Source organism: Crocuta crocuta, unplaced genomic scaffold (genome assembly GCF_008692635.1).
Source record: "Crocuta crocuta isolate KB4526 unplaced genomic scaffold, BGI_CrCroc_1.0 scaffold165, whole genome shotgun sequence".
In the NCBI taxonomy this organism is placed as follows: Eukaryota; Metazoa; Chordata; class Mammalia; order Carnivora; family Hyaenidae; genus Crocuta; species Crocuta crocuta.
This window is the reverse complement of record NW_027530502.1, coordinates 1,658,413-1,684,974: the sequence shown is the minus strand read 5'-3', so window position 1 is coordinate 1,684,974 and position 26,562 is coordinate 1,658,413. Positions and strand designations below refer to the sequence as shown.

The 26,562-nt window shown below is 36.9% G+C and overlaps 3 pseudogenes across 1 annotated transcript in view; 1 reads left to right on the top strand and 2 right to left on the bottom strand.

Moving 5' to 3' along the window:
• The window catches only part of LOC144233777 (ATP-dependent translocase ABCB1-like), a 131,958-nt pseudogene that overhangs the window by 86,969 nt on the left and 18,427 nt on the right, over positions 1–26,562 (top strand). The gene's annotated exons all lie outside the window — the stretch shown is intronic.
• Positions 10,550–10,740, bottom strand: LOC144233756 (thymosin beta-10 pseudogene; annotated as a pseudogene).
• LOC144233755 (large ribosomal subunit protein eL38 pseudogene) lies at positions 14,316–14,526 on the bottom strand (annotated as a pseudogene).

Sequence of the window (26,562 nt, the reverse complement as noted above, 5' to 3'; positions counted from 1 at the left end):
TTTTGTTTTTTTTTTTCTTTTTTTTTTTTTTTTTTTTTTTGCATTTGTATATTTGATAGCTACAGAATTTATCCGTAGGAATCAATTGGTGTAAAAATCTAACTTTTCCAAATGGCCAATAGTTATTCAATAGTGATATTAAATAATGCATTCTTTTCCACTGATATGAAATGCTACTTTCATTAGGTTCTAAATATTTGTATGTATTTGAGTCCATTGCTGGATTTCCTATTATGATCCATTGATTTACCATTTGTGAGATAGTGATACCAAAATGGAATAAGCAATGAAGCCTTATAATTCTTTTAAATATACAGTAGGGCTAGTATCTCCTAATTATTTCCTTTCAGAATGTTCTTGGGTAATTCTGGAATGGCTATTCTTCCACATAAACATTACAATCATTTTGACAAATTCCCCCACCAAAAAGCCTATAGAAATTTTGATTAGAATTATGTTGCATTTTTAGATTAGGTTAGAAAATTAACAGCTTTACAATATTTGCATTTTCTAAGGTCATGGTCTGTCTCTTTATTTCCTTTCACGTTCTTCACTTGGTAGAGTTTTAGAGTTTTTGTCATAGAGTTCTAGACTGATACTATGATTTTTTTTCCTCCATTATATTTCTGAGTAGATATAATTTTGACGTAGGAAAGCTATTCATTGCACCGCTACCTTTCTAAGTGTCCTGGTTTTTAATAAGTTCTCAGTTGATTCCCTTAGATTTCCAGGTAAGTAATTACATCATTTGAGTTTATTCATGTTGCACTTATTATATTGACAGGCACATATTATATTCACAACAAGCATTACATGGAATTATTCTGAGTCCTATTATTATTTATCTTAGTAAGTTATCAGAAAGACTAAACTGTCCATGATGAAGTAAGTAGGTTTACGTTTTTGGACCTTAGAAAAGTAATTCTAAATTTCATCTGTTGACCAAAGCATGCAAATGCAGCCAAGACTATCTGCTAAAAGAAAAGTAACAGAGAAGACTTGCTTCATCAGATATTACAATATTAAAGTATGAAAAACATATTATAAAATAGCAAGACACTTGTTCAAAAGCAGAAAGAGCATTAGTGAAGTTAGTGCAGTAACACAAATCTTCTTAACATCAGGAATTTATTTTAATGGCTAAAAATATGTGAATACCAATTTTACAAGTTCTACAAAGTAACTTTCTATAAGTTATCTTGGGCATCATGTTTAAGTGTAAGCTCTTAAAAATAATCATCTTGGAGATACTTTGGCAAAAGCTAGACATCAGTGAGAAATGGGTTACTCACAAACCTCTAAATAAGATTTTAAGCCATGATGTCAAAGTTGTAAAAAATAAATATTGCTATAAACCTTCCTGCAGATAGACTAAATGAGACTTTTTCTCCTTAAAACAATTTTCAAGAAAACTCTCCCTAAGAGATCCTTAAAGTCAAGAGAATTAGAATACACTTTGTACCTAGTTGACTATATCCACAGCTGAATTTTGCTTATGCATAATTAAAATGTATCAAAATAACAATGATAGAAATGATTGCCTCTCTGAATTTTCAGGATCAATTTAGTCATAAATATTTATATATTCATTCATGTGCATAGTAATTTATGGCCATTAAGATCTCTGTGTGGTGTTCAAAAATTGTGTCTTTCAAGTAATAAACCTAGCCAAGTATGTTTACCTACATCAGGCAATGAACCTAAGTAAGGAAAAGAAGAATGCTATGGTTATCATTCAATTCTTTACCAAGTTTATGTTTAATTTATTGTGATTCACATAATTGATCTTAAAAATGAGGTTAATATCCTGTCAGATACTGGTTGGTAGAGTTTGGGATCTAATGCTTTGTGGTCATATTATCTTTCTATTGTTATACAATCACCACAAACTTAGTGCTTAAATATACCATTTATTAATTCACTGTTCCGTCGGTTAGAAGTCTGGTACAATGTGACAGAGCTCTCTGTTCCGGGTCTCATAAGGCTGAAGTCAAGGTGTCAGCTAAGTGATGTTCTCATTTGGAGAATCAGATTCTGGGCAGAGTCTACTTATAAATTCATTCAGGTTGTTACCAGCTTACTAGCAGAACCCAGTTCCTTGCCGTTGTAGGAGTAAGGTCCCTGTTGAATTGCTGGTTGTTGCCTGGGAGCCACTCCCCAGTCTTAGAAATCACTCTCAAATCCTTTCCATATGGCTTCNTCTTCTTGATCCATTCGTCTGTTGATGGACACTTAGGCTCTTTCCATGTTTTAGCTATTGTGGAGAGTGCTGCTATGAACATTGGGGTCCATGTGCTCCTATGCATCAGCATTTCTGTATCCCTTGGGTAAATTCCTAGCAGTGCTATTGCTGGGTCACAGGGGAGTTCTATTGTTAGTTTCCTGGGCTTCCTCCATCTTCAAATTAACAACAACGCACTGACACTCTCCCACACTTTGAAACGCTCGCTTTCTATTCTGCTACCAGCCAGAAAGCTCTGCTTTGGTTTAGCCCACCAAGTTAATCTATCTCATAGTCAACTGATTAGTAACTTTAATTATATCTGCAAAATTCCTCTTGTCATGTAAAGTAACATAATCAAAGGAGTAAAGTCAGGGAGCTGAGATCCTAAGGGCCATTTTAGGATTTTGCCTACTACACTGGTGAACGAAGCAATTCATTATTTAAAAACATCTATTTCATTAAATATTTGTTAAGTTGGTGTTGTCTTCCCACTCTAAACCATTTTTTTTCAACATTTATTCATTTTTTGAGAGACAGAGACACAGATTATGAACGGAGGAAGGGCAGACAGAGAGGAAGACACAGAATCAGAAGCAGGCTCCAGGCTCTGAGCTGTCAGCACAGAGCTTGATATGGGGCGCTAACCCACGAACGGTGAGATCATGAACTGAGCCAAAGTCAGACATTCAACTGACTGAGCCACCCGGGTGCCCCTACTCCAAGCCATTTCTATTGATATTCTATTGACAGAAATTTTGATACAGCTAACTTCAAACAGACCATCAACTCACTGGGGGTTTCCAAAGCTTGGGAAAACAACATTTGTCATTTTTATTAATTCAACACCTATAGTTTCAGTGCTGTATTAGGGTTCTCCAGAGAAACAGAACCTATAGTGTATGGGTGTATATATAGATATAGATATATAGATATATATATAGATAGATACATACATAATATACATTGTATACATGTATATATCATATATGCATACGATAAATATAAGAGGAGATTCATCATAACAAGGGGTTCATGCAATTATGGAGGCCAAGAAATTCCAGAATCTGTCATTTCCATGCTAGAGAACCAGGAAAACTGGTGGTACAATTTAGTCCAAGTCTGAAGGCCTGAGAACCAGGGAGTTGGTGATGTAAGTCTGACTCTAAAAGCCCAGAAATCTGAGGGTTGATGGCATAAGTCTAGTTCTGAGTCCAAAGGCCTGAGGGCAGGAGACATTAGATGCATCAGCTAACAGAGAAAGGTAATTCACCCTTTCTCCCTTTTTATTCTATTCAAGCCCTCAGCAGATGGAATGATACTCACTCAAATCAGTGAGGATGATCTTCTTTACTCAGCTTACTGATCGAAATGCAAATCTCTTCCAGTCACCATTGCAGATGGCACATCTAGAAATAATGTTTTAGGAGCTATCAAGGCACGCTGAGCCGAGGCAAGCTGACATATGAAATTAATCATCAGAGTTGCCCATGTTGCGACAGACACTGTGCCAGACTGTGGGGCTGCAGTGAAGCAACAGTTCCTGCTTTCCTCCAGTTTACCGTTTAGATGAGAGAGAGAGTTGATACAAAATAATGAAATAAACACATATTAACTTGTGTAAACGTAATAAATGCTCCAAAGGAGACAAGAACATATAAAAGGGGAAGTTGGAAACAGGACTCCAGGAGGTAGTGTTCCCACAGAATAAGATGTCAGCAGTGTCCCTGGGGTTGAATGACACTGTGTCCCTGCAGCCATGTCAGGGAAGGAAGAGCTGAGGTGTGAAGAAAGACTTAGGAATTACCTAGGGGAAGGGCGGGGAGAAAGAACACAGGCAGAACAAAGAGCATGTACAAATGGTCTGGGCTGGAGGACCCAGCCTCAGGCACATACTGTGCCTGCGGTTAATGTGGCTGGAGCTCATAGTGAAAGGGGGACTAGAAGGGTATTGTTGGACATAAGACCAGAAGGGACAGCAGGGTTTGCTCTACACAGAGCCTCAATGATCACGTTGAGCATTTTGATCTTTATCCTAAGAGCACTGAGAAGCCTTGGAACTGTTTCTAGCAAAAGGCTGACAAGACCTTAATCTGAGTTCTGAAATGATCACTCTGGCTGCTATAAGGAGAGTGGCTGAAGGCAGCAGGTGAAAAGTGCTGCTGCATTATGATTTGACAGCACTCAGAATGTAAGATTTCATTAGCGTTTCCCTAATAACTTAGGCTCTTATAAGCACTGAGATTGAAAACTCTAGTTCTCTCACCTTAAAGCCTTAGTAGGTTAAGTCCTTAATAATAAGTGTCTGTACTCTGCAATTTCATGTACTGGGCCATGATGTACTTTGTAGAAGAAGAAGAAAAACAATACTGTAAAACCAAAGAACTCCACTGCTTTTTCAGTAATACGCCTGTGGTTTTGCCTCGATGAAAAGGCTACGTGTTGTCATTCTTCAGTTTTCTAACCTTCGACACAGTGAGTGAGAGTGTTTTTGGAAAACCCCTTGTTTATTATATATGGAAATCCCCACTTCACCTATGCCTTCTCAAGCTTTGGTTGTTTGGGTCATTATCATCTTCTATCCAATAGAAAAAATAAAGTAATCGAGAATAGACAAAAGTGTGAGAATTTCTGGGCAACTAATGAATAAATCTTTTTTCTTTTTCTTTTTTAACAGTTTCTTTTAGATTCCACTGTTAAGAGGGCAATCCTTCCCTTGATGCTTATACCATTTGCCTCTTTATATTCTCTTTGCCATGAGGCTTAGAACTAATCGTTAGTTTGAGGTAATTGACTCACAGGCTCTCAATGCTCTTGGACTTTCCACTTGTAGTTTTATGACATGGATTCCGCACCCTCTCCTGCCCTGATTCATAGGGAGAATCCAACCTGGTTCTAATCTGTGCCTGGGTATGAGGTGAGGCTTTCTCCTGTCCATAGCCCCTCACACGTGTTCATGACCTCACCTTTTGTGCCAAACCACGTGACGGAAGCTTGTTCGTGAGAAATGGGTCTACTGGGGTAGGATGGTAGAAGTGGAGGCCAAGTAGAGACTTGGTTTGGCAGATGACCTCTGCTGGATAGAGGTTCTCCAGAGAGACTGTCCATTTCAATTCAGTCCCTTGATTCTCAGGATGTCCATCTTTCCGCTGACCCACCCTTACCCAGCCTTAAGTAAGCTGGATCACTCATTCTTTCCTCTTTATTTATTTATTTTTATTATTTTATTTTATTTTGACTATTGAATAACTTTTTAAGTTTTTTTAATGTTTATGTATTTTTGAGACAGAGAGAGACAGAGCACGAGCTGAAGAGGGGCAGAGAGAGAGGGAGACACAGAATCTGAAACGGGCTCCAGGCTCTGAGCTGTCAGCACAGAGCCCGACACGAGGCTCAAACCCATGAACCATGAGAACATGATCTGATCCGAAGTTGGACACCGACTGAGCCACCCAGGTGCCCCAAACTAGTGAATAATTTTTAAAGGCAATGCCTGAGTGCAGAATTGTCTTGGTTATGCCTCAGCTCCCTCCCCACTTAAGTGAACCTTAGCAATCAGACAAGTGTCTAAAACCGTTTAACAGAACCCCAAACCAGCAGATCTAGTTATTCTTATGTCACTGATTTTGTGATTTCCAGTTTTCAGGGTTGGGCAGAACTCTAATTGATAGGATGGACTAAATAGACCATATAACCTAAATCAGCCCATATCTCATTCCCATGGGCTTGTACCCTGCTCTGCCTTGCCACATATAGACATTCTCTACCTATATTAGTCAGGATTATCCAGAGAAACAGAACTAGTCATGTATGTGTCTGTGTGCACGCGCTATTGCATATATGTATGTATTGTATTATATTTATATATGTACTATTGTATTATATGTATATATAACAGTATATATACAACATAAATATTATATACTATGTATAATATAATATATACAACATATACAACATAAATAACATACATTTTGTTATATACATTGTATATACAACATACATTATGTTGTATACATACAACATAAACGCTGTTAATATAGTGTCAACATACATTGCTCCCTCCCAATCCAAAGGCAGGGGGATATGAGATAAGAAGATGAGATTCAACAGCAAGGCAGGAAAAAGAAAAGAGCTGAATTCCTCTTTTTTCCACCTTTTGTGCTATTTAAGCCCTCAAGGACTTAGACGATGTCCACTGACATTGGGGAGTGAAATCTACTTTACTGAATACATCAATTCAAGGGTTAAACTCAACCAAAATATTTTCACAAGCAAACCCAGAAGTAATGTTAATCTGGGCACCCTATAGCCAGTCGAGTTGACACAAAATTAACCATCACTCTACCTAGTCCTCCTTAACAATATATGCAGATTTTCTTGTTAACTCTTAAAGGATACAGTGAATATGGCTTACTGAGAGCTCTTTTTGGACAAATTGTATCTGCCCTTACCATGAAGTTGTAAAATAGCTCCTGCCTCTGTCTGTCCTTCATGAGCTCTAGGTCACCTTGGGGAAATTACATTTCTGTATCCTTCAGTTTTCTGATCTCTAAAGTTTGTATAATGATGACAGTATCTATTGCCTAGGGTTAAAGGAGATTAAATGAAAAACAAATGAAGCTCTTCAAACAGGGACTTGTGTATAGTAAGTGTTTAACAAGTGTTAGCTATTATTTTTTTTCAAATTAACTTTTCACTTCTGTTTTGTTATATCTTAGTCCTTTTTTTCTTTTTTTTCTTTCATAGCTTATTGTCAAGTTGGTTTCCATATAACACCCAGTACTCATCCCAACAAGTGCCCTCCCTCATGCCCATCACCCCCCATCTCTTCTCCCCCACCCCCATCAGCCCTCAGTTTGTTCTCAGTATTCAAGAGTCTCTCATGCTTTGCCTCCCTCCCTCTCCCCAACTATTTTTTCCCCTTCTCCTCCCCCATGGTACTCTGTTAAGTTTCTCCTGATCCACTTAAAACTGAAAATATATGGTATCTGTCTTTCAAGTGTTAGGTATTATTAATTGCTCTTCCTGGAAGAAGCACCAGAACATCAAGTCTGGATTCAGTTGGTATCTCCAAAATTGTATTGCATGGCTTGGCAAGGGCTTTGTGAATTTGACCTTAATATTTTTGTTGTTATTTTCTAACCCAGGAAATTGTGTCAGTTCCATATTGGACAGAACATCTATCCTTCCTTATCAGAAACTTCCTCTTCTTCACAATTTTACAAAGAATGTTCTCTAATTATTCAGGTTTGCCTAATCGGGTATTCTGAATCATCTTTGTCCTTTTCTTCTATATACTGCACTTCAAAGGCCTCACAACCCAGAAGTCACAATTCAGTAACAGCCTAGGATATGCTCACACTTAAATGCCTTATTATTCCATGTAATAGAAGACAGCAATATAAGATATAAATAACTCTCAGGTATATAAGTTTACAGGGAAATACTTCTTATTATTTTGTCCCACTACTATAACATCAAACTTGATGATAAAATCTACTCTCCTTAAAATGTGTTATATGTATTTAAAGCAATAGCCATAGAGATATAAATTATACCCTCTACTTACTGTGAACATAACTTATTAATAAAGCCATGTACAAGGTTAATTGTTAAACTCTCTTCCTTAATCTTCTGAATATCTTTCATCTCCATCAGTCAAACAGATTTTGTAGATCTGTACTTTCTGTGGTCTGTATTGAAGAATCATTTTTTCCAATATAAAATAGATTAAATATACCTTTTCAAATTTATAAACCTTGGAAAATGTAATATGACCACTCACCCTTCTCCTTCCTCTTTTGTTCACTGCTACAATCTTGTTGGCAATACCTTCAAAATATATCTGGTATCTGAACATTTCTCATTACCTCCATTGCTCCTCTTCTGGAATCACCTGGATTATGGCACAGTTTCCCAACCAGTTTCTTGCTTCTGCTCTTGGCCTCTTACCCTCTCATTTCAATTGAGCAGCCAGTGATGATTCTGTTACTCCTTTGCTTTCAAACTCTCCAATGGTATTCTCTCTCACTCTGAGTAAAAAACCCTATAGGATCTAATTATATGTCACTGTTACTTCTTTTTTATTTAAGGTTATTTATTTTGAGAAAGACAGAGACATATTGAGTAGGGGAGGGGCAGAGAAAGAGGGAGACAGAGAATCCCAAGGAGACTTGCTGCTGCCAGCACAGAAATCAAGGCAGGTCTCGAACTCATGAAGCCATGAGATCATGACCTGAGCTGAAAACAAGAGTTGGATGCTAGACTGACTGAACCACCCAGGCGCCCCTATGTCACTGTTACCTCTATGATATGGTATCCTACTGCTCATCCCCCTTGGTAACTTTATTCTGGCCACACTGGCATCCTGCTGTTCCTTGGACATTCTGGGCATACCTTCGTGCCTTACGGCCTTTGCACTGCTATACCTCAGATAAGAATGGAACCATTCTCTTTCTTCGTTCAGTCACCTGCTCAGTGGGGCCTTCCCTGACACCCTATTTGAATTACAAACCCCTTTCCTCTGAATGTCCTATATTTTTTTCACTGCTTTGTGTCTGTAGCACTTATCACCATCTTAATACTATATATTTGCCATTCATCTCTTTGTTCTTTTTCTATCTCTTCTAACCATGGCATAAACTTTCATTAGGGCACAAATGTCCATACATTTTGTTCACTGACGTAGAACAGTGTTTGGCATTTGGTCGTTGTTCACCTGTCACTTTTTGAGTCAATGAAACCAACCTCAGCTTTCTTTTCCTACTTTACCTCCCTTTTCCCCATTCACTCATCATTTATTTAGCACTTCTTGTATTCTAGGTATTATGCTGGGATTACAAAAGTTAGTACACCCTCAAAGGGCTCACAGACTAGTAGAGGAAATCAACATGGGAACCAATCATTACAATATATTGATAACTACTCTTATAATGAAATCTCACACAACATTGAAACATCAAGGGGACATGATTAGTTTTACTTGGGTATGGGAGGTAGGAAAGAAAGACTTAGTGAGTAGACTTGGTGGAAGAAGGACTTCACTGATTGGACTGTAGGAGGAAGAACATTCCAAGCCAGAAGGAGCAGAAAGCCTGGGGCAGTGAAGAACATGGCAGATATTGGGGATAGTTGGTGAGGCTTACATAGAGCAAGGGGTAGCAAGAGAGAAGGCTGGCAAAGGTAACATAAGCTGGAATTCAGAAGCCCTTGTCTGCAAAGGAGCTTGGACTGTACTATTTATGCAGTTGTGGGTCACTGAAATGTTTTAGTCAGAAAAGCATCCTGGTCAGATTTATTTTTCTAGCAACTTTAAAAGGTTACTCTGGTGCAATGTGGAATTTGAATTGCAGGGGATTTGGATCAGGGGCAAAAAGCAGGTGGACTGTTTTAGGGTAACTCCCCATTTTTGCCTTCTTGATTTCTCGGCCTCTTGTTAACTCTGTGGAATAAATGCCCAGACCAACTTATCCATTCATTAATTCAACCAATATAGATTAGGCCCCTACTCTGGGCACAGGCTGTGGGGATTATAGAAATAGACAAGATACAGAGCTCATTCCTTAATAAATTTATAGTGTAGGAGGAGAGACAGGAAATAAGTCAGTAATAAAAATAAAAGGTGAAACCAATAGTATAATTATTGTAAATACCGAAAATGGTTGACTTTTACTACACTTCAGTTTGCTTTATTTTAGATTGCAACACTCTTCTTACTTAATAAAATTCACCTTGAGAAATAGAGTTATTTGATCAGATGCTTTGAAATGCAAGGTCATGGGTGAACTTTGAAATGCTGTCAACTAGGAAATGTTGTAAGCTATAGGAAATAAATATTAGTCAAGGGTTGTTTTCTTCCATCACTTTATAATTTTATTTTTTGGTTTGGGGTAGAGAACTAACTTTATAAAGAAAAATTATTAGAGTACTTAGAATAGTTTGGTTAAAATAAGGAGCAAACAAGTAGAGGATATTAAATATTATCATGAATCCACAGGATACAAACAGAATTCTAGTTTTTACAAAATAAAATGAAAAATAAAGCTTTCAAAGTTGGTAATTTGCTTTTTCAGATCTAATTAATTAAAAGAAATTGGGGTTTGTGCGTGGGGAAGTGATTATTTTGTTTTGTTGTGCCTCGAGATGTGTTTCATTTTCATTAATTATACAAATAATTTGCTACAATCTACTAAGGCATGCCAGAGAATTTGGCAGCCTGGATGGGGGGTTCCCTCAGAGACCACTGGCTGGCGTGGTGGCGTAGGCTTGGAGTGCCCAGGTTCACAGAGCAGCTTGTCTCTCGTGTCCATCTTGCAGGTGGCTCTTCCTCCACATCATGACTGAGCGTCTTGAAGATGACGGAGTCGGGCATCCTCTAGTTCTTAGGAAATTTCACTCTGCTTCTCCTGCTCAGTGGTCTCTCTGGTATGCAGGGTGTTCCTCTCCTGTGTCTCTGTTTTCTTGAGCTTGGGTTTATTGAAGCTGGCAATTTCCACCTTGTTCAGCTTGGCTGCCATTTTCTTTCCCTTTTTTGTTTAATTTTTTAGATGTTTATTTTTGAGAGACAGAGAGAGAGAGAGAGAGTGAGAGAGAGAGAGAGACAGAGTGCAAATGGAGGAGGGGCAGAGAGGGAGACACAGAATCCAAAGCAGGCTCCAAGGTCTGAGCTGTCAGCACAGAGCACAACAAAGGCTCAGACTCAGGAACAGTAAGATCATGACCTGAGAAGAAGTCCAAGGCTCAACCAACAGTTACCCAGGCATGTCGTTGGTTGCCATTTTTTAAAAGCCATCCATGAGTTTCTCTCTGAGCCTGGTGCTCCCACTCGCATTGCGGTAGCAAGAGACTAGAGATTCAAGTTTTATGGCTGAGGGAAGGATATTTCAAATAAAGCTACTATATTGTAATTTACTGTATTGTAATCTCTGGGAAATAAATTTTATTTTATTTTTTTAGTGTTTCNCTATTGTTAGTTTCCTGAGGAACCTCCACACTGTTTTCCAGAGGGGCTGTACCAGTTTACATTCTCTGGGAAATAAATTTTAAAAAGAGCAAGAAGAAAGATAGAAAAGAAAATTTCCTGGGAATAGTTGTGTTTAGAGTGTTTGCTCTACTCTTAAGAGCTGTAATGAAGTTTTCCTGCTGAACCTGGAAATCAGATTATCCTCTGGTCATTAAATTTTTAAACCTACATATAATAACTCAGAACAAAACTATACCAAAATACCATAAAACATATGGAAAGCAAGATATACTATGTATATGAAAGTATTAATCAATTGAAGAAAAAATGCAAATAATTAGAACCTAGCTAGGGGTGCTTGGGTGGCTCCGTTGATTGAGCATCTGAGTCTTGATTTTGGCTCAGGTCATGGTCCCAAGGTTGTGGCGGAGTCAGGTGCAGCCCCCGCACTGAGTAGAAAGCTTGTTTAAGATTCTCCTTCTCCTTCTGCTTCCCTCTCCCGCTCATGCTCTCTCTAAACAAACAAATAAACAAACAAAAAAAAATTAGCTTGGCCAGCCTTGAAAACCTATTGTTTTTATAAGTGTTGACAGCCTCCAGTGCAGACCCATTCACAGCAGTGCCCTCACTCGAGGTACCTCTTGGAAAGGTAACTCCCCACTGTGTACCCAGAAATAAAACAAATATGTGAGTCTCAATTAAACGTAATAATTTCCACATATCCCCACTCACTGTTATAAGGCTTGACTTACCTACAAGTAGACAGCTCAAATTTAGTCTTATGCTTCAATAAGTCAGAACCGAAGTTTTAAAGGGTATATTTCTCATAAAAAACATTTGTGTCGCCTGCATTTTCAATAGTATATGCTGTACTAAATTTAAGTGTAAAAAACGAATCTTACTGTAAGGCATTACTTTATTCGTTCTACTAATTGTGAGTTTCCTAAAGCCAAGATTAAATTTGTATTCCTTTTTAACTATCACAAAACCTGTGCCACGGAGCCCAGCATCTTGCACATAACATGTAATCGAATATTTAAAAGGAAAAAAGTCATTAAATGGTCTTCTAACAATATATAAATTCTTCATTTCAAAAATGATCCCTTGTATTCTGATAAAACTTTATAAAATTCAATAATTAAAAGTGTAAGTTTTATATGCAGTGAAGTTATGTTTTAAAAAAAGGTGTACTTACAGAAATACATCAGGCTTCTTATTAAATAATAGTACATAGTTATTTTTAAATTTTGGCAAGACTAATTCACATTTTCCTCACCCAAATATTCAGGGATTTTTCCTGTGCAAATATTATTATACAAATGTAATCCTATGTTAAAAACAATTCTATATCTTGTGGTTTTTTAAAGTTATTTGTATGGTAAATTCTACTGTGTTATTTCAGTCCTCCTGTATAGGTGGAAGTGCTCATAAACCATAATTTACTTCACTTTTGGATCACTATGGTAGATAATTAATTCCCAATGTATTACTGCACTTCAAATAATACTGTGATAGTTACCTTTGCCATAAAGTATTTTTGTATTTAAGATTACTTTTCTAAAACCAATATCTACAAATTTGATTACTGGAGCAGATATTAATACTTTTAAAGTTTTTTAATAATTTTTTAAACATTTATTTATTTTGAGAGTGAGAGGGAGAAAGACAGAGATAGAATACAAGAAGGGGAGGGTAAGAGAGAAAGGGAGACATAGAATGTGAAACAGGCTCCAGGCTCTAAACTGTCAGCACAGAGCCCAATGTAGGGCTCAAACTCACAAGATGTGAGTTCATGACCTGAGATGAAGTTGGATGCTTAACCGACTGAGCCACCCAGGTGACCCTTAAAGTGTTTTTAAATTACAAATTGTTTTCTAAGAGGTTTACATTAATTTACAAACACAATGGCAAGGCATAAAGGTGCTTATTTCACCACACCTTCCAGTTAGATATTATTTTTTAAAAATCTTTTCTTGGAAGATAGGAGAAAACAAAACAACAACAAAAAGGCTGTTATTGTTACTAAGTACCAATTATTATTTTGCACTTGAGTTGAATATTCCTATTTTTAAAATGTCTATTTTTGTTTAGCCAGGAGCCCCATGTCCTGTATCTAGACAGTGCTATCTTAGCACTTTAAAGTCACTAATATTATATATAATATTCTTTATATTTTTATATTTGTAAATTAAAAATAATCTCATTAGTTGCTTACTGTATGCTAGGCCTTGCACATTTATTATTTCATTTAATTCAAATAAAAACCTTATAAGAGGCTGTTTTATTTCCATTTCATAGATGTGGAAACTGAGATCTAGTAGGGTAAACTACGAATTCTTTATAATAATATGCTCACTGGCCAGGAAAGATAGTGACTTTTTGTCTTTAATGTCTGCTGGAAACATTTTGCCTAGTATGGTTTGTGTTTTAATTATTTTTACCAATAGAGATTTTATGTCTTATCAAATCCATCAAGCCTTTCTTTTGTGACCTTTTTATATTACTTCTAAATTCAGAAAGGACTTTTCTCTTTGAAGGTTTATACATTTCTAATTATGTCTTCCAATTTGTCTGTGTTTTCTTTTTGATTTACTTTAAAGCACAGGTCTAGAATGACCTCGGTAGATGGTATGAGGTAAAAATCTAAATGGATCTATTTTTATGCAAATAGCCAACTGCTCAAATACATTTTATTGAAAAACCCCTTCTTCACCATTACTTGTGATGCTTCTTCTACTGCATGTTATTTTCTTAAAAAAATTTTCTTAATGTTTATTTGTTATTGAGAGAGAGAGAGAAAGTGAGCAGAGGAGGGGCAGAGAGAAAAAGAGACACAAAATCTGAAGGAGGCTCCAGGCTCTGCACAGAGCCTGATGCTGGGTTTGAACTCTCAGACTGCAAAATCATGACCTGAGCCAAAGTCAGATGCTTACACTGACTGAGCCACCCGAGTCACACCATGTTATTTTCTAACATACGGCAGAGTTTATTTCTGAGTCACCATTCTGGTCCCTTCTTCTGATTATCCAGTTTGTGCCAGTATCATGTTTTGAGACTCTAAAGAAAAGAAAGCATTATTTTTTTAAGAATTTTTAAAATTTTAATATAGTTCAAATCAGTGTGCCGGGTTCATTTCAGCTCCTTTCCTGCCAAACCTGGGGGCAGTGACTGCTTCAGTTTCTCTGCCTTCTCTTTGTCTGATGACCAGCGTGTAAAGGTACCTGCTGCAGCAGACTTTAAACTTCACGTTATCCTTGCTTTTCTTGATCTTGATGGACTTGGCGTCCTTTCACCGGGCCATGAGCAAGAAATCCTTGATTTCTTCAATTCTGTGAGGCATGGTTACGAGGGGCACAGGCGAGCACGCGGCCGGTACCGCCCAAGAAACACTCACCGCAAGTGGCAAGAAGGGAGAGGAAAGCATTATTTGTTTAAATGCTCATCCAAAATTCTTGGATCTATGCAGATTTGGTTTCTGGTTTTGTGTGCATGTAGCAAACAAAAGAATCGGGACTTGAGGTTTCATGAGAAAGTCATTTTTGATTTATGGCTTAACATTAAAAAAATGTTACAAAGGTATAAATTTATCATGTTTGTTATACATATGAGAAATCACCTTCATTGAAGAGAATTACATAATTTGGAAAGTTTTGAGATACTCTGGTATGATCAAGATTTGTGACCAGTATTGGAAGGAGTTCCTTGCTCTTTGCCACCCCATTCTATGCCCTGGTAATCTGATGCCAGAGGAAATATATTTATTTAAAATTTTTTTATAGCTTACTGCAGATGGTTCCCTCAAATCTAAGAATTCCACAACATTAACATTTAACAAATATTTATTAAGCAATGTACTGAGCATTCCAGATATAAAGAGAAATGAGTTAGTATTTTCCCTCAAAGGAACTCATAATGCATTTGAAGAAAGGAAGTGAAAATAATGTCTAATATTTATTGAGCTCTGAATCAGGTGTTTGTTTTTCAAGTAATTCTGACAGAAGCAGGGCTCTGATTATATTCATTTTGAATTAGAGGAAATGATGATTCAGTGAAGTTAAAGGGCTGTATAATAACCACATAGTCACTGAATGACAGAACAGAAATTTGCATCCAGGGTCCCATTCGGAAATCTGAATACTAAAATCCACGTCTTTAACCACCTCTCTGTGCTTCCTTTCAGAACAACATTATATGTTTAAGAAGTAGAAATGAGTTTTTTTTTAGACAGCTAGTATACTACTTAAGGGCATCTTTTTTTTTTTTTTGAGAACCCATATTTCCACATTTGATATTTTTCTCCTAAGTAAACCACGAGTTAATACTAAATGTAGGTATATCAGAGTTTGAGAGGATAAATATTTTAGGTGCATTGTTTTGTCGTTGGAAGGAGAACTTAAAATAGTGTCTATCAATGTGCCAAGGAAAGCAATTTGAGTTCATGAAGACTTCAAACTAACCTGAGCCAGTGATTATTATATATTTTCAACAGTGTCTTAAAGGTAAAATTTGACCTTAATAAAACAAATAAGGTGGAGTGTATTTGAATGATTTGATGAGTGCTTTTCAGAGCTAGTTTCTGGAAGACGTGGCACTCAGAGTGGCCTTGGGATATGGGAAGATGGGCAATTAAATCCAGAAAGGTGTTGTCAGGAGTCTCTATGGGTGGAGTGGGGGTGGGGAAGAGTTTTTAGTAATCGCTACAGTCTGGGAATGATGGCATGGAACCTTAGTCTAGATGTCCAGTTTGTACAATTCCATATATTCCTTGATGCTTTCTTGAATGTAGACTAACAGTATCACGTATTCAAGGATGGTGAAGGAACACCAGTATCCTACTTTAATGGTTTTGTGATGAAGTTCTACAATTTCGAAAGGATGGGTAAGAAGCAAAATCCTGGAGGGTTAATCCCTAGTGGATCTAGATATCCATTTGATCAGAGTATCCTTCCTAGAGTCCTTCATCCACAAAGCTAGGGTAAAACCAGTGTTTGTAAGAAAATATAAAGGAGTTCTTAACCTATGTGGCAGTGAGAAAATTTTCCTCCGAGAACCTCAGTCTCAATTAAACTTCAAGAGAATGTGCCTTATCTGTTCTGATGAGACAGTGTAAACCAGGATATAAATTAAGCTAGACTTTAAAAAAGGGAAAAAACCCTCTTCTTTCTGAGTAAATCTCCTTCAAAAAGTTCCAGGATTTATGCAGTTATTTCCTTTAAAAGAAGCAAAGGATGTGTCTGGGAAAATGGCAATAATGAGGAGAATGAGGAAAGACCTAAAGTGGGAAGATGTGAATGCATATATATTAAGATCTTTTTTTTTTTACCTCCACATTCTGACATTCCTTAAGCCTATAACTTTCAATCATGAGTTGATGGAAGACAATGACCTTACATAATACAGTAATTCAATGGATATTATCACTGTTATCACTGTCTTAAACATGGTGTATAGCAAGAAGGAAAACTTCAGCCTGAAGAGTAGACCTTTTCTCAAGGTAGATAACGGTTACTGTGCTTTCTTAAGTTATTGATAAGCTATTCTACACTCAATGAAATGATGACATTGTCTTTCTAGCTGAATTTCTACAGTCAGACTGTTAGTGAATATTTTACCTTTCATATATCTTAGAGCTTATAGACGTGCTAATGCAATCTGGCTTAAAAAAATTTTTTTTAGTTATTTATTTTTGAGAGAGAGAGAGAGACAGAGCACAAGTAGGTGAGGGGCAGAGAGAGAGGGAGACACAGAATTGGAAGCAGGCTCCATCCTCTGAGCTGTTAGCACAGAGCCCAAAGCAGGGCTCAAACTCACAAACTGTGAGGTCATGACCTGAACCAAACTTGGATGCTTAACCACCCGAGCCACCCAGGTACCCTAAAGCAATCTGTTTTAAGCATTGATTTAAAAGATAATGGAGGGCCTGGGTGGCTCAGTCAGTTGAGCATCGAACTTTGGCTCAGGTCATGATCTCACGGATCTGGGTTCGAGCCCTGCGTCGGGCTCTGTGCTAACAGCTAGCTCAGAGCCTGGAGACTGCTTCAGATTCTGTATCTCCCTCTCTCTGACCCTCCCTTGCTCATGCTGTCTCTCTCTCTGAGAAATAAATATGACATTTAAAAAAAATTTTTTAAATAGAAGATAATACTCAGACACCATACAATTGATATTTGAAATGGATTTATTTGTAGAATACTATTTTTCCCATTATGTGGTTTTTGTTTTACAAATAGTTTATTGTCAAGTTGGTTTCCATAAAACACCCAGCGCTCATCCCCACAAGTGCCCTCCTCCATGCCCATCTCCCCCCTCCCTCCCTATAAAATATTATTTAGTTATAAAAGATGTGCATGTGTCACTTAGTTCCTAGTCACAAAACTTACATACTACTTCAAACTCTAAAGATGGAAGATGTCAAAATCTAATGACAAAAGAAAGTGTTCACGTTTCCAGGTGTAATTAAAACAACCCGAAAATCAAATATCCATTGATCAAAAAAATTCGAACATGAACTAACCATTAAAAAAATAGTCATTCCTTATTTTCTTCCTTGTCTCAAAAGATGGGAATCTTTCTGAGAATGTCAAGTGAAAGTAGTCATGTTGTTTGCCATAAGACCTTGTAGTGTTGTTCTACAAATGTAGAATGAGGATTGAAAAAGAAGTGTGCCTAGTAGTATATAATGAGAGAAAAAGCAATGAAATGAGCAATGACAATAATTTAATCATTTCTTCATTCAGCAAGTATTTCCTGAGTGCACACTGTGCTTTATTTGCTGGGAAACAGAAAAAGCAGAGCTGGACTGCACTTATGAAGCTCACATCTCAATGGGAGAGACACATTTTGTAATGAGCAAAAATGGCAATTGTGATGTAGAGGTCCAAGATAACTTGTGAAATGCTATCAAGGAGACTGAATTTATTCAGGAAGTATAGGAAACATTTCCTTGAGGAAGTGTTTTTTAAACTAAGCCGGAAGAAAGTATCCATGTTAGCCATGTGATGGCGTATGTGTGTGTGTTCATGCAAATGCATGTTGGGCAATAGGAAGGGGAGGGGGAGAGGGTAGAGAAAGACTGCGTCATGAAGTCAGGCAGTAGGGACACAGTGTACAGCAAAACTCCAAGGAGCTTCCAGAAGGTCAATGTGTACCTGGATCCTGAAAGAGCAAGGAGAGAAGTAGCCTGAGGCTAGAGAAATGAGCAAAATCCAGGTTAGGCAGGGCCATCTTCTGAGCAATGGCAAACCATTGCAAGTCGTAGCTAAGGGGTATAATATGGTCATATGTGCATTTTTATAAGTTACTATGTCTGCTGTGTGGAGAGTGGATTAGAAGGGGTCTAGAATGAAATTGGAGAAACTAATTAGGAGGCTCTGATAGCAGCCCAAGTAAGAAAGAATAGTAGTTTAGTGGTGGCAATTTTCACAGCATAAGCTTTAGTATCTACTATCTTTAACAGTAACAAAGATGATGAAGGATAAGGAAAACTTGATTACAGAATAACTGATTACAGAATAGTAAGAAGGTTCACTTTGCCATATGATGAAATGGTAATAAAGATACTATAGTTGACTTGGATGAGCAGTATTTGACTTTAATGCATAGTAGTCAGTAAAATAAAAGGCACGAAGCTAGAAATGATAACAGAATATTAAGTGCAAACTCAATTGTCAGTTCCCAGAAAAGAATGCGGCAGTATGATTTGCCAATTAGAAAGAACACAGTAACTGTAAGATCGTGGCATGCCATGACAATACAGTCAAATATTTGGCAGAACTATAGAATACCTCACTGGGAAGGACTAGTGCAAGGGAAACTAAAAGATAAGAATTAGATTTCATCCGTGTCTCATCAAAAGGTTACACAATAAATTAAAATTCTACTTTTTTTTATAGTATTGTGGTTAGCATTGTCCCCTCATTTTCTATGTGTTAATTTTTAAGGTATTTTAATAGATTCTCTTATTAGTAGCTACAACAAAAATGCAACTTGTAATGAGCAATATTTTTTCACCCTTTTCGTTTTTATTAGGTTTTTAAATGTTTATTTGTATGTGTGAGAGAGAGAGAGAGAGGCAGAGCGAGATGGGGAGGTCTAGAGAAAGAAGGAGACACAGATGGTGAAGCAGGCTCCAGGCTCTGAGCTGTCAGCAAAGAGCCTGATGTGGGGCTCGAACTCACAATCCACGAGATCATGACCTGAGCCAGACTCAGATGCTTAACTGACTGAGCCACCCAGGTGCCCCCTTTCACCCTTTTCTAAATATTAAACAATAAAATAAGCCCTGGGCCCAAATTTTCACGTAGTTGGACTGCAAGCACTATTAAAACAAATAAATAGAATGCACTCTAGAACTGATAGCTTTTCTCCTGGGTCCTGAAAAATAGTAATTAAAACAGGCTAGTCTATCTGATCAAGGGCAAAAATAAAACTAAAATGAGAGAAACTTTACTGAAGGGCAAAGTAAAACAGCTAGAGAATATGATTGCACCTGTCCCCCTAATATGTATCCCATACTAGCCGATCTGAAATCTTTGCCATTAGAATCCTCTCTTAACCGATTAGGAAGAACAGAAAACCCATGTTGTTAACTTGACCCTCTAACTGTTTGTATGACCTTCATCAAGCTTCTTAGCATTTCAATTTCAGTGTAATGAAGAAACTGTACACAACAACCTTGAAATTCTCTTACAAACCTAAATATCATGAATCTGGAACACTGGAGCATGAGAATTACCTGACAGTAGAAACCACTTTATAGAAATAATTTTAAAAGCATTCATATTCAAGGATTTCCAAGAGCTTAACTGCTCACTCAAATCTTTTCTCAGCTCTATCCTGTCTTGGCTCAAATGAAGTCCTCCTGGTTAAAATTGGGGTCTTTCCCTGACTGGCCCACCCAGTCTCCTTCCTCCGATCTGTTTTCCACCATTAGCTCTGTCCCCATTTGAACATACTAAATCACTTTTTTTTTTTTATGTTTTGTCAGTCTGCCTACATCATTGAATATAAATTCCACCTAGTCAAAGATTTTTGTTTGTTTTGTTCATGGATACATGCCAACCTAGAATAGTGCATGACATAAAGTAGGTGCTCAAATACTAGTGTTGAATAGATGAATGAGTGAATTTCTAATATCAATTTAAAATGAAATAGGCCTTGAGGTGCCTGGGTGGATCAGTCGGTTAAGTGTCTGACCGGCTCAGGTCATGATCTCGCAGTTCGTGAGTTCGAGCCCCACGTCGGGCTCTGTGCTGACAGCTGGGAGCCTAGAGCCTACTTCAGATTCTGTGTCTCCCTCTCTCTTTGCCGTCCCTGCCTCCCCTACCACTTGTGCTCTGTCTCTCTCCCAAAAATAAATAAACATTGAAATAATTTTTAAAAAATTAAATGACACATTCCTTAACTTAGGCTATAATTGTAAAAGCAGACCTAACCAAATATGCATTGGTCTATTAATACAATACTCCTTACATATGGAAGTGTATTTTAGGTAGATTTGTCCTATGAAATAATACAAAGCTTTAAAAAAAATAAGTGAACATCAGCTCATTGAACTGATTTGACCTTGTTTCCAGGAGTTTATTTAAGATTAGACAAGTTCAAAGTCAATGAATCATAAAGCAATTAAAAAAATAAAAAGGAAATGACTTTTTTTGTGAACTCTGCATATTAACCATTTAAGGAAATGTTATCATTTTTATGTTAGAAACTCCTCAGCACTGTTGTATAAGGTCAAAAGATCTGGCTGTTAAGTTGAGACAATGATTAAATAGATACTGTGTATCAGTATTGATCTAACCGAGCAAGTATTGAACTTCAAAGGAATTTCCCTTTAGGAATAATCTTCAGAACAAATTTGCTAAGCACACACAAAAATTGGGCTCTATCCTGGTAGCAATATTTCATTTTTCAACTGAAACTTCTCTCAAGTAAGTCACTCACTAATCTATTAATGATAATAAGAACCACGAGAACAATAGAAGTTAACGTTCAGAATTTACACATCCAGGTACTAAGCTAACTGCTCTACATTTGATGTCTCATTTTACGGATGAGGAATTTCATTTGCAGTGAGAATAATTACTCAGTATCAAAAGACCAGAATTTGAACTCAATCTATTTAATGCTAAAGCCCACATTCTTTGCTGCAATGCTAGGTTGTCTCTCGTTTTTAAAACTTAAATTTATCAGTTAATGGCAGAATTTGCTACTTAGGACATTCAAAACATATTTCTGTAGACCCTGAAGACAAATTTTTTAAAAAGTTGAAACTACTTTATTCCTTGGCAGGCATCACTGAAACTGGTTCATAGTTTCCTTGGGTATTGACATTGGGAAGGATGGCCGTCATTTTAGATGTAAAAGTTCAGTTGTGTTTGTAAAAAACAAAACAAAACAATTGCCTTGTATACCAAAATCACACAAATAGTTTTCAACCCTGAATACACACCCATATAACTTGATGCACTTTGCGCCTATTTATCTTCCTAGCTCCAGCATCTAGCAGACCATCTACCACCTAGTAGATGCTGATTGCTCCCTAGTCAGCAGTAAATTCCACCGAGAGATGGCTAACAAGAACCAGGATCCTGGACCTACTTTTTGATCCCCATCTCTATGCTTTACACTATATTTCATTTAATTATTTCCCCGTTGTAAAAATAACACTTATTTTTTTTTAATTTTTATTTAAATTCCATGGTAGTGAAAATACAGTGTAATATTAGTTTTAGTTATACAATTTAGTGATTGAACACTTCCATGCAACACCAGGTGCTCATCACAAGTGCACTCGTTCATCCCCATCACCCATTTCATCCAACCCCCACTGCCGCCCTCTTCCGGTAGCCACCAGTTGGTTGTCTGTAGTTAAGGGTCTTTTTCTTCATTTGTCTCTATTTTTTACTCCTCTCTGCTGTTTTAATATAAAAGATTGAAAAACAGAAAAGTATAAAGAAAAAAACTGACTTAACTTCCATCATTTAAAAAAAAAACCACAAAAAACATTCTTCCCATTTTCATATACTTCTTGCTAGTATTACAGCAATTGTTTGCTTACATAGTTATCATTATGCTGTTGCAATTTTCCCCTACCCTTTTCCATGAATATTAACATGTATTTTTTAATGTAATTACAAACTTTGTGAGCATATATTTTTTTTCAGTTTATCTATGTTGAGTGAGAGAGTGAGAGAGAGAGTGAGAGAGAGAGAGAGAGTGTGTGTGTGTGTGTGTGTGTGTGAGCGAGCTCCTGCACAAGCTCACAAGTGAGTGGGAGACGGGCAGAAAGAGAGGGAGAGATGATCCCAGTCAAGCTCCGCACTAACAGTGGGGCTTGAACTCACAAGCCTGGGAGATTTTTGACTGGAGCCCAAATCAAGAGTCAGATGCTTAACCAACTGAGCCACCCAGGCACCCCACAAGCACATTTTACATTATACTTTCTTTAAGTGACCATATTATTCAGCCATTCGTTTCTTCTCATTTTACACTGTTAGGTCACTTCTCATTTTACACTGTATTCAAGTAAAGCAGCAAGGAACATCTTTCTGCCTGATTTTTTTTTTTCTGTACTTTGAATTGTTTTCTTTAGGACAGATTTCCTAAAATTGAATTGAGTCAAACATATTTAATGTATATACTGCCACATTGTTTCCCTATTTATTTTTACAGTTTTCACTTCCTACCTATTTTACTTCACTTTTGTGAACACTTGATAGTCTTATTTTTTCAAAAAGTCTTTGTTGTTTTAATTTGCATTTTTTATAGTTAGTGTGAATGTTTCACCTGATAGCTCTTTTTTCACCAGTGTGCTCTTGCCTTTTTTGTGCAAATTGCCTTTTTGTGTCTTTTGACCAATTCTACTTTAGCTTTTGAATTTTCTTATCACTTTATATGAGTTCTTTCTATATTAAGAATATGAAGTCACTGTGATATTTGCAATGAATAGCTGTTTGGTTCATTGTTGCCTTTAAATTTTAATTTCTTCAAGATAATTTTCTGTTCTTTCTAGCTTTATTTAAAATAATTACAATTATTTCCATTTTATTATTTTCTCTCAATGCCTATCACTAGCCCTTTCTAGTCATTACACTTTTGCTCTCAAGTTCTTTTTGTAAAAATTTTTAAGTTTATTTATTTATTTTGAGAGAGAGAGAGAGAGACATGGGGGAGGGGGTGGGGGGAGGTGCAGCGAGAAAGGAGACAGAGAATCCCAAGCAGGCTGTTGGCTCAAATTCACTTTCAGCTCAAACTGACTGAACCGAACTGTGAGATCATGACCTAAACAAAAATCAAGGGTCAGATGCTTAACCAACTGAGCCACCCAAGTACCCCTGCTATCAAGTTCTTAATTTTTTTTCCTGTCTCGGTAGTTCATGGGTCATTTTTATTAGGATATCTGGATAAAAACCCAATTTACTCAGTGCCAAACACTTTTCAAGTCTTACTTGATTTACTTCTTACAACAACCTAGGTAGGATTCTCTTATTGTCTCCAATTTAAGGAGGGGCAAGTCAAGGTTTTGAAAGGCTGCATAACCTGTTCAAAGGCACTCAGCTGATAAAAATTACAAAGATGGAATTCAAAGCCTCTTGAGCCCTACTTCATTCTCACCTTCCCTTCATCTTCCTCTTCTCTCCCATTAATTCTGTAATTCATTTAAAAAACTCATCTTATGCTATAATGGCAGATTTATTTTACTAGAGGAGAATGACTTACTCAGAGAGATGGTTCTCTATTGCAATTTTAAGGCTGATAGAGACTATAGAACTTTTAAAAAGACCCTAATAGTGGGTTCAGCAGTTAGCCTGCTGGTCTAAATCCTATAAAGCTGTCTTTGACATCACACTTTCAAGACTCAATATTTTCAACAAGCATTTATTGAAACTTTATTTTGTATAAGTTGCTGTACTGCCAAAATATATAAGAAATCCTAATCGTAAATGATAAAAACATTAAATACCAAATTACAGGAAAGATAATGAGCCACAGGATTGAGGAGTGTAGAAGTCACTTCTGGCTGCTATAGGTAGAGACCAGTTCATAGAAGAGTAAAATTCAGGTTTCTATTTGCCATTAATTGACAGACACATGGCTAAATCACTTAATTTAAGTCAATTTATTATCACCTGATCACCATTTCAATGTTGCAGCATTGACTAAATGATATTACCATTTCAAGAAACAACCTCTTTGGAGATGAATAGAGTCTGTTAAGAATCTATTTTTTAGTCTTGTTTTTGTTTTTCAGTGCATATATGTATAAAAGTTATTGGAGGTAATACAATGTCAGTTTACATATAGTCATTCAATATTCCTTGTCATTAAAACAGTCACATGTCCTTCATACATAAAAAGCAATCATACCTAAATGGGTGGAGAATATGAGGATCCTTTATTGTTATTGCCACAATTGAGTCATTTGTCTTGCACTTTGGACTGGCAATTTCAGGCATATTCTTTCTCTGACTCAGGTCATTTGAGATCATCAACATGAACTTTTATTCTTTCTTTCACAGTACTGACCCTTCCTTCAGTTTAGACTCAGACTAGCAAAATAGAGGAGCCAGGAGAAATAGAAGACATGAGTTTTTGGAGAGATGGGAAAGAAACACATAAGATTTACAACAATAGAAGCATGGGAAAACTTCTTAAGAATTAAAAATACCCTTTTTAGGAAAAGAAGGGAAAGTAGGTGAAAAGCATAATACACAAATTTTAAGAGGGGCTTGAGAAAATAATAAAGGGTTGAAGGAGCTAGGATATGAATATTTATCCTAAAATACAACCAGAGAGCCTATACTTTCTTCACAGTACATTTGTAGTTAATGCCTGTTGATTGATAGAAACACATGTAATGGATTTTCTCTTCATGGCAGAATTTTAAGCTTTAAAAATTTCACATATCGAAATATAAACATTAGTTAACACGTTTATGGAAATTAAAAAAAAAGGAATTGGAATTAAGATCAATTTGTGTTTAACAGGCTGTAAGATAAGGAGAAATAATGAGAGTAGCTAAAATACTGGTAGGCCTTGCACATCTTGTATCTAATATTTCAAGGCACTGGGAGAAATTCATCATTTATGAGATTTCCATGGCAAGAACCCTTCACATTTAAGACTGAGTTGTTTGGGGGGCGCCTGGGTGGCTTAGTCAGTTAAGCGTCCGACTTTCGCTTAGGTCATGATCTCGTGGTTCGTGGGTTCGAGCCCCGCGTCAGGCTCTGTGCTGACTGCCAGCTCAGAGCCTGGAGCCTATTTCAGAGTCTGTGTCTCCCTCTCTCTCTAACCCTCCCTGTTCACGCTGTCAATCTCTCTCTCCTAGAAATAAATTAAAAAAAAAAAAACTGACTGACTTGTTTGGTACATGTTCACATATTGGCTTTGCTTGAGGTAGGGTAGAAAGTGTTTTTCTGAAGAGATTAATGTTATTTGGGATGGCAAATAGTTTGAAAGAAAATAAGGCGAGTAGCCTGACAGTTTTCATGGAATCCCTCCTATTGGAAAAACACTACTAACTGCTATCCAAACAAATGAGTAAAATACATAATCACAGCCTATCTGGGCCATCAGAACTTCTACAAATAAAGCAATGTTACAGTCTCCCTGAAGGCAGAATATGTTTAAATAATCCATCACTACAATTTAGCACAATATTTGGCATATGGCAGGCATTCAGTAAATGTTTGTGGAATAAATATTGACTGAAGTGAAACTCAGATCTTTGAAGAAACATTCCAATAAGCATAATTATTTTCAAAGAATTAGAAAAATTTTAAGCAGCATACAAATCAAGAAGGATGTTCTGTCTTAGAATCAAAATCTTTTGTGTAATTTTATACATAGTCCACAAGTCCTTGAATCAAGTGGCTCATTCATTTTTTTTCCATTCATGTACTTAACACATATTTCATAAGCATTTACCACGTGCCAGACACTGTTTCTCAGTGCTTCAAGCAAAATAGCGTGACATTTGAGAAAAGGCTTGAAAAAAGAGGAAATGAGTCATGCTAGATAGCTGTCTTAAGGGAAGAGAGTTTCCGGCAGAGATAATGGTAAGAGTGAATGCCCCAAGGTGGAGGTATGCTTGGTAGTTCAAAGAACAGAGGCTGATGACACTGGGACAGAATGAGGGAAGATTGATAGGATATTAAATCAGAAATGAGTGGGCCAGATCATATAGGGATTTTCAGGCCATGGAAGGATTTTGGATTTTACTCTGAGGAAATCATGGGATAGTGAGAGAATGTGACTTACTCTTAACAGTGGACTTTGGAGAGGGGAGGGGTAGAAAGAGACTGTTAAAGAGGGGTAAAGGTAGAAGTAGAGAGACCAGCTTTGAAGTTGTTGTAGTATTCAATATTTGTGGTGA